The following is a 12189-nucleotide window of genomic DNA, read 5'->3' as shown; positions in this document are numbered from 1 at the left end:
TATTAATGCATATGAAACTGAATCATTAAACATTAGGGCTGTCAAACAAATAATTAATCGCATGATTTTCTGTAGGTAATTGCAATTTATCTAAAAAGAAATATTTGCTCAAATTTGGCCCTAAAGAAAGATTTTTCCATATAAAAAGCAGTGCATTGAGTTAGAGGAATACTATGAGTTGATTGTAAGGGAAGGAAACAAAAAAGTATCTCTATCAGAATGTTTATAATAGCATTTTCACCATAAACAACTCTTGAGTTTTTCCACATTACAGCATAATTCTAAAATAGATTTTTTTTTTWATTCCCCCTCATCAATCTACACAAAATATGCCATAATGACAAAGCAAAAACATGTTTTTAGAATTTATGCTAATTTATAATGGGAAAAAAATGGAAATATTACATTTACATAARTATTCAGTCCCTYTACTCAGTACTTTGTTGAAGCACCTTTGGCCGCGATTATAGCATCGAGTCTTCTTGACTATGACGCTACAAGCTTGGCACATCTGTATTTGGGGAGTTTCTCGCATTCTTCTCTGCAGATCATCTCAAGCTCAGTCAGGTTKRATGGGGAGTGTCGCTGCACAGCTATTTTCAGGTCTCTCCAGAGATGTTTGATCAGATTCAAGTCYGGGCTCTGGCTGGGCCACTCAAGGACATTCAGAGACTTGTCTTGGCTGTGTGTTTAGGGTCGTTGTCCTGTTGAAATGTGAACCTTTGCCCAAGTCTGAAGTACTGAGCACTCTGGAGCAAGTTTACATAAAGGTTCTCTCTGTACTTTGCTCTGTTCATCTTTCCCTTGATCCTGACTAGTCTCCCARTCCCTGCTGCTGAAAAACATTCCCACAGCATTATGCTGCAAACCACCATGGTTCACTGTAGGGATGTTGCCAAGTTTCTTCCAGATGTGACGCTTGGCATTCAGGCCAAAGAGATCAATCTGGTTTCATMAGTTTCTCATGGTCTGAGAGTCCTTTAGGTGCCAAACTCCAAGCAAGCTGTCATGTGCGTTTTACTGAGGAGGTAACATAATGTTAGCTAGCATGCTAGCTGGACTAGGTACATTAGCTAGCTATCTACAGTCCTGTATTGAACTCTTAAAGCCATCAGCTAAATCATATAGCTAGSTTGCTATATTTYGCCTATATGCCATGATAGTTCCTGCAAGACTGGTACCTTCAGCATGGTATACATGTTTATTTGTTCATTCTATCTTCGACTAACGCTAGCTAATGTTAAGAGTAAGAGTAGCTCAATCTKGTAGCCATCTATTCCATCYTTATCTGGATAACACTCTGTTACTAAAATTAGAATTGTCGATATAACTAACTCWGTTTGTGTGTTGGTATTAATGATGAATGTTTATAAATCGTCTATGGTTGGTTCTCAGCTGGCTAGCAATCTTGCTGCCAATTTAGTGATGCTAGGTGACAAAATKTAAATGTCCATGTTAGGTGTGCTAAGCTAGCCAGTCCAATAGAGATCTTTACCATTAGTGGGGTGGTTAAATTGTGTATTGTTGTGTGCTTTGTTGTAGGCGGCACATAATCTGATTCCACAAGCATGTGCTTCCAACACTTAGCTCTTCACAAGGTTGGCAAAAATATTTACGAGCTGACGGCTAAAATAGCTACATTTTTTTATTTTACTAGGCAAGTCAGTTAAGAACAAATTCTTATTTTCAATGACAGCCTAGGAACAGTGGGTTGACTGCCTTGTTCAGGATGACAGATTTTTACCTTGTCAGCTCGGGTATTCGATCTTGCAACCTTCCGGTTTCAAGTCCAACGCTCTAACCACTAGGCTAACTGCCACCCCAATGGTCAGAGTTTACAGTAAGCATGGCATKAACATGAATTGGGTAGTGTTTGCATGGGCTTCTGTTTGTCATGTGGCTTTTTACCTTTTCTCTTAGAAAACTCAGGTTATCTGGAGTCCCACAGTGCCCTGCTGAAAAATACCCCAAAGAAGCAGAATGTTGCATGCACGAGCATGAGGGAGGGGACAKACCTTGCGTTTATGGAACACAACAAGATTGTGGGACAAAAACCAACTAGGGACACTGAAAAGTATAAAATCAAGACAACAGTAATGACACAACCACCTCATTCATCTCTCTGCAGATTCTCAAAACACAATACAAAGACGCCTACAGTAATCCCCTGCCAAGAGCTACTATTGACAAGAATAATCTGTCAAAGTCAATGGGCTGGGGGAGGTTTACAGATAGGTCTTTGAGATGGAGGGGGCTTTTGTTGTGCACGGTTGTGCTTAGAGACAGTGGGTGTATTTTTGTGTATGAGCATGATTGAAAGGTGCCATTTCTCCTCAATCTCCCATACACAACAATACATGCTATGTAAGAACTGCCCTCTTAAGACTTTTCACACCTTCTGCAGCCSCCCAGCCCATTCACTTTGTTGACTGATCTTTCCTCTAAAAAGCAGCTCCCAATGTCCCTCATTGTCGCAAAACAATACACTAGACTGCCTCTAAACACTTAGAGCCCAATTGRTTGACACATTTTACCAACAAAGGCGTGTTGCACTAAYACCACAACCATGTCTTTCCAGGAGACGTGCAGTACCAGCAAATCTTCTGCAAGAGGTCCAAACAGTTGGGGGTTAAGGTCTAAGAGCCCTACACCACTTCCGGCAGRGTCTTATCCAGCTGGCTGTACACGACAGACAGGGCAAGACCATTCGCCACAAGCACAAAGAGTCTCAGCTCAGCCAAACACCATTGCACCGAAGCCAGATAAAGGACTATAGCTGCGTTTACACAGGCAGCTCAATTCTGATATTTTTTTCACTAATTGGTCTTTTGACCAATCACATCAGTTTTGAAAAATATCTGATGTGATTCAACAAAAGACAAATTTGTGAGGACAGATGCTTGGGAGAYGAGAAGCAAGTACAGGGAGTGAACATTTCATTAATAAACAGACATGAAACAGGACAGGACAGTGTCTGGACATGAAAAACATAACATTCATGCTGACACRGGGAACAAACTGAGGAACAGACAGATATAGAGGGGGCAATCAACAAAGTGAAGGAGTCCAGGTGAGTCCAATATTGCGCTGATGCGCGTAATGATGGTGACAGGTGTGCATAATGATGGGCCGCCTGGCACCMKMGAGCACCAGAGAGGGCGCAGGCTTGACAAAATTAGTGGAAAAATATCAGAATTGGGCTGTYKGKGTAAAAACAGCCAGTGTGGCTCAGCATGTARAACCACCATAAAATAAATATGGATTTTTGTCTGGCTTTATGGATTCACAGAAAACATTTATATAAGCTCTGTAGCATCAAACAGATGTTAGACCTTCAGGTATATCCAAAGAATGTTTATTTGTCAAAGTTTAAAATACAGGGGAGTGTACACTATTTAATGCTAACTCAAAAAGAGAACTGGGTATTCAACAGTGTGTCTCTGAGTGTGTAGTAAAGTCCAGAGAACTGTAGCTAGGTCTGTTTCATGTCTGTTTATTAATTACACTGGATAATGTGATTTAATCAACAATTTTTGGTATTCATCACTGGGAGTTACATGATAGGTACTGTTTGGTTTAGCACAGAGAATTTTCAACCAATCTTAGCGATGCTGTCTTTGTCCTCGATTTGTGGAAACAGGAGTCTCATAAGTTGCAAGGAGTCCGTTTGAATTTTGAAAATGTCCGTTCTTAAAATACAATAGATCTCCGATTGTAAATCTCTTCTATTTTTAGTTATAGATATCGTTACATGTTATTTAGCTAGACCAGCTCGCCCCCCAGTAGCCACAACAGTAGCCACCCTTTGCTTTGACAGCTTTGCACACACTTGGCATTCTCTGAACCAGCTTCACCTATAATGCTTTTCCAACAGCCTTGAAGGAGTTACCACATATGCTGAGCACTTGTTGGCTGCTTTTCCTTCACTCTGCAGTCCAACACATCCCAAACCATCTCAATTGGGTTGAGGTGGGGTGATTGTGGAGGCCAGATCATCTGATGCAGCACTCCATCACTCTCCTTGGTCAAATAGCTCTTACACAGCCTAGAGGTGAGTTGGGTCATTGTCCTGTTGAAAAACAAATGTTAGTCACACTAAGCGCAAACCAGATGGGATGGCGTATCGCTGCGGTAGCCATGCTGGTTAAGTGTGCCTTGAATTCTAAATAAATCACAGACAGTGTCACCAGTAAAGCACCATCACACCTCCATGCTTCACAGTGGGAACCACACATGCGGAGATCATCCGTTCACCTACACTGGGAGACAAATTCACCTTTCAGCAGGACAATAATTTAAACAAAATGCCAAATATACACAAGTTGCTTACGAATATTGACATTGAATGTTCCCGAGTGGCCTAATTACAGTTTTGGCTTAAATCGGTTTTGACTTAAATCGGCTATGGCAAGACTTGAAAACGGCTTTCTAGCAATRATAAACAAACTTGACAGAGCTTGAAGAATTCTTAAAAGAATGTGCAAATATTTGCACAATCTAGTTGTGCAAAGCGATTACAGACTTACCCAGAAATACTCACAGCTGTAGTTGCTGCCATAGTTGAATAACATGTATTGACTAAGGTGTGTGAAAAGTTATGTAAATGAGATTTATTTTTATTTTTTATAAGCAATCCATGTTGAATTCCAGCTGTAACAAAACGTGGAATAAGTCAAGGGGAAGTAATACTTTCTGAAGGCACTGTAGMTAAAATGGTCCATACTGTGATTTGAACACAGCCAAATGTTTTAAACTTGTGAATGTAATGATGGAGTCTAAGGACCAGACATTGAAATGGGTTTATATTATGTATTGAGGAAATGGGATGAATGTGAGAATGAGAATTCAAAAAGGGAGTGCGACTGAACCAGGTGTAGATGGCTGCAGATGAAGGATCTGTGGGGTGGACTCTACAGTTTGGCTTGTAGTCTCAGGTAGAAGTCATCACCAGGCCGTGGTAGTTAAGCTGTTGTGGTGAGATCCTTGGAAGAATATTGTATAGAAAGGTATGATAAGGTGATGCGGGCTGCAAAACTTGATGAGGCTAGYGACATGCACTGCAGAACAATGAGGAAGAATGTTAGTTTGGTCAGATTTAAGTAGGGTGTCAGTGTTGTTTAAGGAGTGCGAGGACAGGTGTGGAGGCTGATTAGCAATGAGTTGCAGCAAATGTTTGTTAAGGATCTGCTTTCAAAGCAACTAGTTCAAGTGTTGCAAACAGACAGGGAGGCTGATTGCAATGAGTAGCAGCTGGTGCTTGTTGAGTTGCTACGTATATGAGGGTGAATGACGCTGGAAGTCAAAACGTTGTCAACCATGTGAATCATATGAATGAATGTGTTGGTTTCTTACCACACAAGGTTTAAGAACACCAATCTAAGGAGAGGAGTAAAGATTTATCAGAGACCTCCCTGTCAGTCTCTGGACCGTGTGTCCGTGTATGCGTCCGTCTGTACGTACGTGTGTGCATATGTGCGGGAATCACCAGGGGTCTCAGACAGGGGCCAAAACTCCATGGGAAAGKGGTTCATTAAAACTATGGCTTCAATACATCACATTATAAAGCCCCATCTCCAGATGTACTTATGGTCATTTTGAGGGACCAAAGACATGGAATGAGACGGTGGTACTTCAACTTCAGTGGGCCCCACAGATAGAGCCCTCCCACTGGACACTGAGTCACCTCAAACAGCCATTGTCCCTGCTTCATCTTAAACTACATATCTACACTGCTCCCAGTCAGTGAATGGAGCTGTGGGTTTGGATAAGCCGTCTGAATCACACCAAAGGAATCTGGGCCTCCACGCCGCCTTTGTACTGAGACCAGGCCCCATGGTGTCATGTATGTGTGTGTGCTGAGGCCGTGGAGTCCGTACTGTGTGTGTGTGCATGTGTGTGTGTGTCTGTCTTAATAGCCGTATCTTTCTGTGTTTAGTTGGATGGCGTGAGGTCTCATAACCCCATAGCTCATACTATACTTACTCTGAAGGGTTATTAACACATGAAAAGTAGACAGGCTGCAGGAGGGCTATTTTCTCCTGTTTAGGAGGCCCCTCTATTAGATCCCCATTCACTTTCAAACACAAACTCACACAAACACACGCACACACTCGGACTCGAACTCTGCTCACTCTTCACATCTGTCTCTGTAACAAACTCTAGAGACATTCAGCTSAATTATTTTGTCATGAATGTGATTTATGTCCTAGTGGGTCACTGGCTGTGCGAMTGCAATTAACGCTACGCACACACACATATACAGTCTCAATTCTGTACAATCAGTGTGGGTCAATAAAGGTTGAGATTTAGAAACTGCACAAGCACACATACTTACAGACAGAAACTTAGACACACACACACAGATGTAAATTTGGTATCTCCTCATTAAAAAAAAAAAAAACTCTGGTAATGAATCCCCCTTGTGCTTCTACACATCTGGGAACATTTTAGAGCCTATGATAGATGGAGTAAGCCAGCTAAATGAGTGTGTATGCTTTATTTGTCCTCCATTCSTCTGTCATTCCAAACATTTTATATGACAAATTTATCCTTTGTCCCTGTGTCACTAATCATAAGTCCTCATCTTTACAATATGAAAAGTACCTGTTACTTTCCCAATTCATGTTTCCAATACATAAGATATAGAAAGCCTCAGTCAGACGAATGTATAACATTTTTAGAGTAGAACATTGAGATTAATGTTCATAAAAACTTGCTTATCAAACATCTGTACGTCATGTACTGTACCTCTGCCTAGCTGCTCTCTGGTTTCAGGCCATGGCTTTGAAAAGGCATACTTTTTGTTGGTTGATTTTAACAGTGATTTCATCAAGATTATCACATGGGCCAAGAAATACAAACATACACATTCTGCCAAGATGAATCCAGGCCACTTGGTCCTGTTCAAATATACTTGCCTCTTCTTTTTTCTTTTTTTTTTACAATACAAAATAAAAGACAGCATACAAACACACACAAACATCAACGACATCACCCTGCCCAGACCCACCTGCTCACCCCTCCCCAACCATAGCTCCTCCCATCAGCCTCCCTAACCGGTTTCATCAGAAGTATGTCTCCGATCAAAGAGACTATAGTTCTGACTCAGTTCCCCAACTCAGTGTTCCAAGGTCAAACCTGTTTACTTTAATGTGTTCGTAATGACCAGTTAAATGTCCAGTGCAGTCACAAACGTGATTGTTCTATGTTTTATACAGTGCCTTCAGAAAGTATTCACACCCCTTGACTTTTTCCACATTTTGTTGTTGCAGCCCGAATTTAAAATGTATTACATTTAGATTTTGTGCCACACAATACTCCATAATGTCAAAGGGGAATTATGTTTTTAGACATTTTTACAAATTAATAGTATTCAACCCCTTTGTTATGTCAAGCCTACATAACTTCAGGAGTACAATTTGCCTAACAAGTCAGATAATAAGCTGGATGGACTAACTGTGTGCAATAAGCATGACTTAGCCACAAAGGATCATTAGCTTCTTTTAAAGCTGTGAGTTGTTTCACATCACAAACGTGTAGGCCTATATGCCTAGATGGGAACCCTGTAATTTGGGCAGCGCGTGTGGCAATAGGCCTAGCTAATTAATAAGATGCGGCTGTCATTGAAAAGCAATGCATCTAAAATATGTGTGAAGATAATATGTCTTCAGTATATTTTGAAATTCACAAGTAAAAATTTGATTAAAACCTCACTAAGGTAGGTGGTACGCTAGCGCTAGCGTCCCAGTGAAACTGCAGAGCGCCAAATTCAAAAACAGAAAAACCCATTATAAAAAGTCATAACATACAAGTGTTATACATCGGTTTAAAGATTAACTTCGTGTTAATCCAACCACAGTGTCAGATTTCAAAAAGGCTTTACGGCGAAAGCATACCATGCGATTATCTGAGAACAGCGTCCAGCAGACAAATCATTACAAACAGTTACCAGCCAAGTAGAGGAGTTACACAAGTCAGAAATAGCGATAAAATTAATCACTTACCTTTGATCTACATATGGTTGCACTCACAAGACTCCCATTTACTTATGTTCGTTTTGTTTGATAAAGTCCCTGTTTATATCTAAAATCCTCCGTTTTGTTCAGTAATCCACAGGCTCAGACGCAGTCACAACAGGCAGACGAAAAATCCAAATGGTATCCGTCAAGTTCGTAGAAACATGTCAAACGATGTTTATAATCAATCCTCAGGTTGTTTTTTAGCCTAAATAATCGATAATATTTCAACCGGACAAAAACGTCGTCAATATAAAAGTTAAACAAGAAAGGCGCACTCTCGGTCGTGCGCATGAAAAACCTCTGGGACACTGTAGGGTCCACTCATTCAGAGTGGTCTTACTCTCTCATTTTTCAGAATACAAGTCTGAAACAATTTCGAAAGACTGACATCTAGTGGAAGCAATACGAAGTGCAATTTGAGTCCTAAGTCAATGGATACTGTAATGGCATTCAATAGAAAACTACAAACATAAAAAATTCCCACTTCCTGGATGGATTTTGCTCAGGTTTTTGCCTGCCAAATCAGTTCTATTATACTCACAGACATTATTTTAACAGTTTTGGAAACTTTAGAGTTTTCTATCCAAATCTACCAATATATGCATATCCTAGCTTCTGGGCCTGAGTAGCAGGCAGTTTACTTTGGGCACGCTTTTCATCCGGAGGTGAAAATAGTGCCCCCTACCCTAGTGAGGTTTTAAGTCACATATGTCACAAATGTTTTTAACAAGTCACAAATGTATTAAATTGCCCACCCTCAATCTACACAAAATAATCCATAATGACAAAGCAAAAACAGGTTTTTCAAGCATTTTTGCAAATGTACCATTTTTTTTTTTGTTGAAATATCACATTAACATAAGTATTCAGATGCTTTACGCAGTATATTCTTGAAGCACCTTTGACAGCAATTACAGCCTCGAGTCTTCTTGGGTATGACGCTACAAACTTGGCACACCTGTATTTGGAGAGTTTCTACCACTTTTCTCTGCAGATCCTCTCAAGCTCTGTCAAGTTGGATGGGGAGCGTCGCTGCACAGCTATTTTCAGGTCTCTCCAGAGATGGTCGATCGGATTTAAGTCTGGCGTCTGGCTGGGCTACTCAAGGATATTCAGAGACTTGTCCCGAAGCCGCTCCTATGTTGTCTTGGCTGTGTGCTTAGGATTGTTGTCCTGTTGGAAGGTAAACCTTCACCCCAGTCTGAGGTCCTGAGCGCTCATCAACGATCTCTCTGTGCTTTGCTCCGGTTATCTTTCCCTCGATCCTGACTAGTCACCCAGTCCCTGCCGCTGAAAAACATCCCCACAGCATGATCCCGCCACCACCATGCGTCACCGTAGGGATGGTGCCAGGTTTCCTACAGACGTGACGCTTGGCATTCACGCCAAAGAATTCAATCTTGGTTTCATCAGACCAGAGAATCTTGTTTCTCATGGTTTGAGAGTCTTTAGGTGCCCTTTGGCAAACTCCAAGCCGCTGTCATGTGCCTTTTACTGAGGAGTGGCTTCCGTCTAGCCACTCTACCATAAAGGCCTTATTGGTGGAGTGCTGCAGAGATGATTGTAGTTCTAGAAGGTTCTCCCATCTCCACACAGGAACTCTGGAGCTCTGTCAGAGTGACCATCGGGTTCTTGGTCACCTCCTTGACCAAGGCCCTTGTCCCCCCATTTTTCAGTTTGGCCGGGCGGCCAGCTCTAGGAAGAGTCTTGGTTGTTCCAACATTTCTTCACTTAAGAATGATGGAGGCCACTGTGTTCTTGGGGGCCTTCAATGCTGCAGAAATTTTTTGGTACCCTTCCCCAGATCTGTGCCTCGACACAATCCTGTCTCAGAGTTCTACAGACAATTTCTTTGACCTTATGTCTTGGTTTTTACTCTAACATGCACTGTCAACTGTGGGACCTTATATAGACAGGTGTCTGCTTTTCCAAATCATGTCCAATCAATTGAATTTACCACAGGTGGACTCCAATCAAGGTGTAGAAACATCTCAAGGATGAGGAATGGAAACAGAATGCACCTGAGCTCAATTTCGAGTCATAAGACCCTAGCAAAGGGTCTTATGTAAATAAGGTATTTCGTTTTTTTAGTTGTAATAAATGTGCTAGCTGTGTTTGCTCTACTGTTGTCTATAAGGGCACAAGGCGAGACCCAGATACAGACACAGGAGGCAGATGGGTTAGTCTTTGTAGTTTATTTATAATCCAAAAGGAGTAGGCAAGAGAATGGTCGTGGACAGGCAAAAGGTCAAAACCAGATTCTGAGTCCAAGAGGTAAAGAGTGGCAGACAGGCTCGATGTCAGGGCAGGCAAAAGGGTCAGGCAGGCAGGTACGGAGTCCAGAAAAAACAGGCAAGGGTCAAAACCGGGAAGACTAGAAAAAAKAGAATATTAAACAGGAGCWCGGGAAAAACAMGCYGGTTGATTTGAAAACATATAAGACGAATTGGCACAGAGAGACTGGAAACACAGGGATARATACACAGGGGAAAATAAGCGATGCCTGGAGGAGGTGGAGACAATCASAAGAACAGGTGAAACAGATCAGGGCAGGACAGTTGTCAGTCAATAGCCGGCTACAAACTAGCTAGCTAAGTAGAATTAGCATTGGTTTAGTGCAGCATCAATATCGATAGTAGCTATCACTGCGTGTGGTGCAGCTCATGAGAACGCTGCAATCAATGCACACTATCAGTGATGGCCTACATTTTACGGGTCATCCCAGTCGACCTCCTCCGGCAGTCACACTTTAAATATTGTACAAGTTATTCTGACTTTGGTTATTCTTTGGAACCCTATTCCCTTACACAGTTTAAGCTAGAAYGCATTTAACATAACTTGCAGACTGGTCTGTATTAGTGTGCTTCTGCTAGCTCATTAGTGCATACTATTGCATGAGTGACACTATTAGCATACATATTACGGTATAATTTCAGTCAATGTGGTTATTTATCTGCAGCAGTAGGTTCAGGCTCTGATTTATTAGCCATGTTCTAATCCTGTGTCATGCATTTTAAATAGRTGGTCATGCCTGTCAGTCCATCTTTGCGTGATAGTAGTATTATTCTAGTAACTGTTCTTATTCTATCATATGGTATTGTAGCAATGACTTCATTCTAGTCATCAGGAATTAGTCCCGTCATTAATTAATCTTCTGCTTGCATTTTGTTATTTTCACGTCTTAGTTCTATCATGTATTTTAGGCTGCAACTCTTGTGTGGTGAATGCTCGCACAGTGATATTCTTTGCTTCATTTTCTATACAGTATGCCTAATGGCATGGCTGCACGTGCATGGTTAGGTTCTGTATCCATCACCTTGCAGAGGTGAATGTTTGTGCTAATTCATGCATTGATTATGTTCTGTATCATCTGCACATAGTCGTTATGGCATAGTTGCTATTATTGCTATTGCCAATCGAACACAGTGAGGTCGTGGTGACAGAGGCCAACACTATCTATCCCTTCCACAGCATCTGCTTGGAGCATTGCAGTACGACGGCACACCATTTTAGGGTGGTAGTAAGCAAGTTTACGCGCGTTATCATGCATGCTTGTACATAGTGTATGCATTTTATACCCTGAAGCAGCTCACTCGGCTACAGCGAGTAGCTACTTGAATGCCGTTAGTCTTTTGTCAGTTAAACATTACTGGGTCTTTCCATCACCAAGCATATATTCCAGGAGTACAGCCTCATTTCTCTGTACAATGTACTCTGCTATATAACCATGTATGCCTCTTCTGTTGCAATTTCAGTCAGGGAAATGCAGCCTTAGCATGCTCCGATAGCAGAGATTCAGTTCATATTGGGTATCAGGACCCTTCAGCGTGCAGTCTTCTCAGGAATCCATCTGTCTGCCTACTCTTCATGGTCTATGGCGAAGCAACAAACACGCATATCAAAGAGTATCTCTCCTGTCTCAGTAGCACAAGTTTGAGTTAAGGCAACGGTGTTGGGTGCATTATATACAGTACCAGTCAAAAGTTTGGAGACACCTACTCTTTCCAGGGTTTGTATTTATTTTTACTATTTTCTACATTGTAGAATAATAGTGAAGACATCAAAACTATGAAATAACACATGTGGAATCATGTATTAACAAAAAAAAGTGTTAAACAAATCAATATATATTTTATATTTGAGATTCTTCAATGTAGCCACCCTTTGCCAA

Source organism: Salvelinus sp. IW2-2015, linkage group LG18 (genome assembly GCF_002910315.2).
Source record: "Salvelinus sp. IW2-2015 linkage group LG18, ASM291031v2, whole genome shotgun sequence".
Lineage (NCBI taxonomy): Eukaryota > Metazoa > Chordata > Actinopteri > Salmoniformes > Salmonidae > Salvelinus > Salvelinus sp. IW2-2015.
This window is presented reverse-complemented; position numbering follows the sequence as displayed.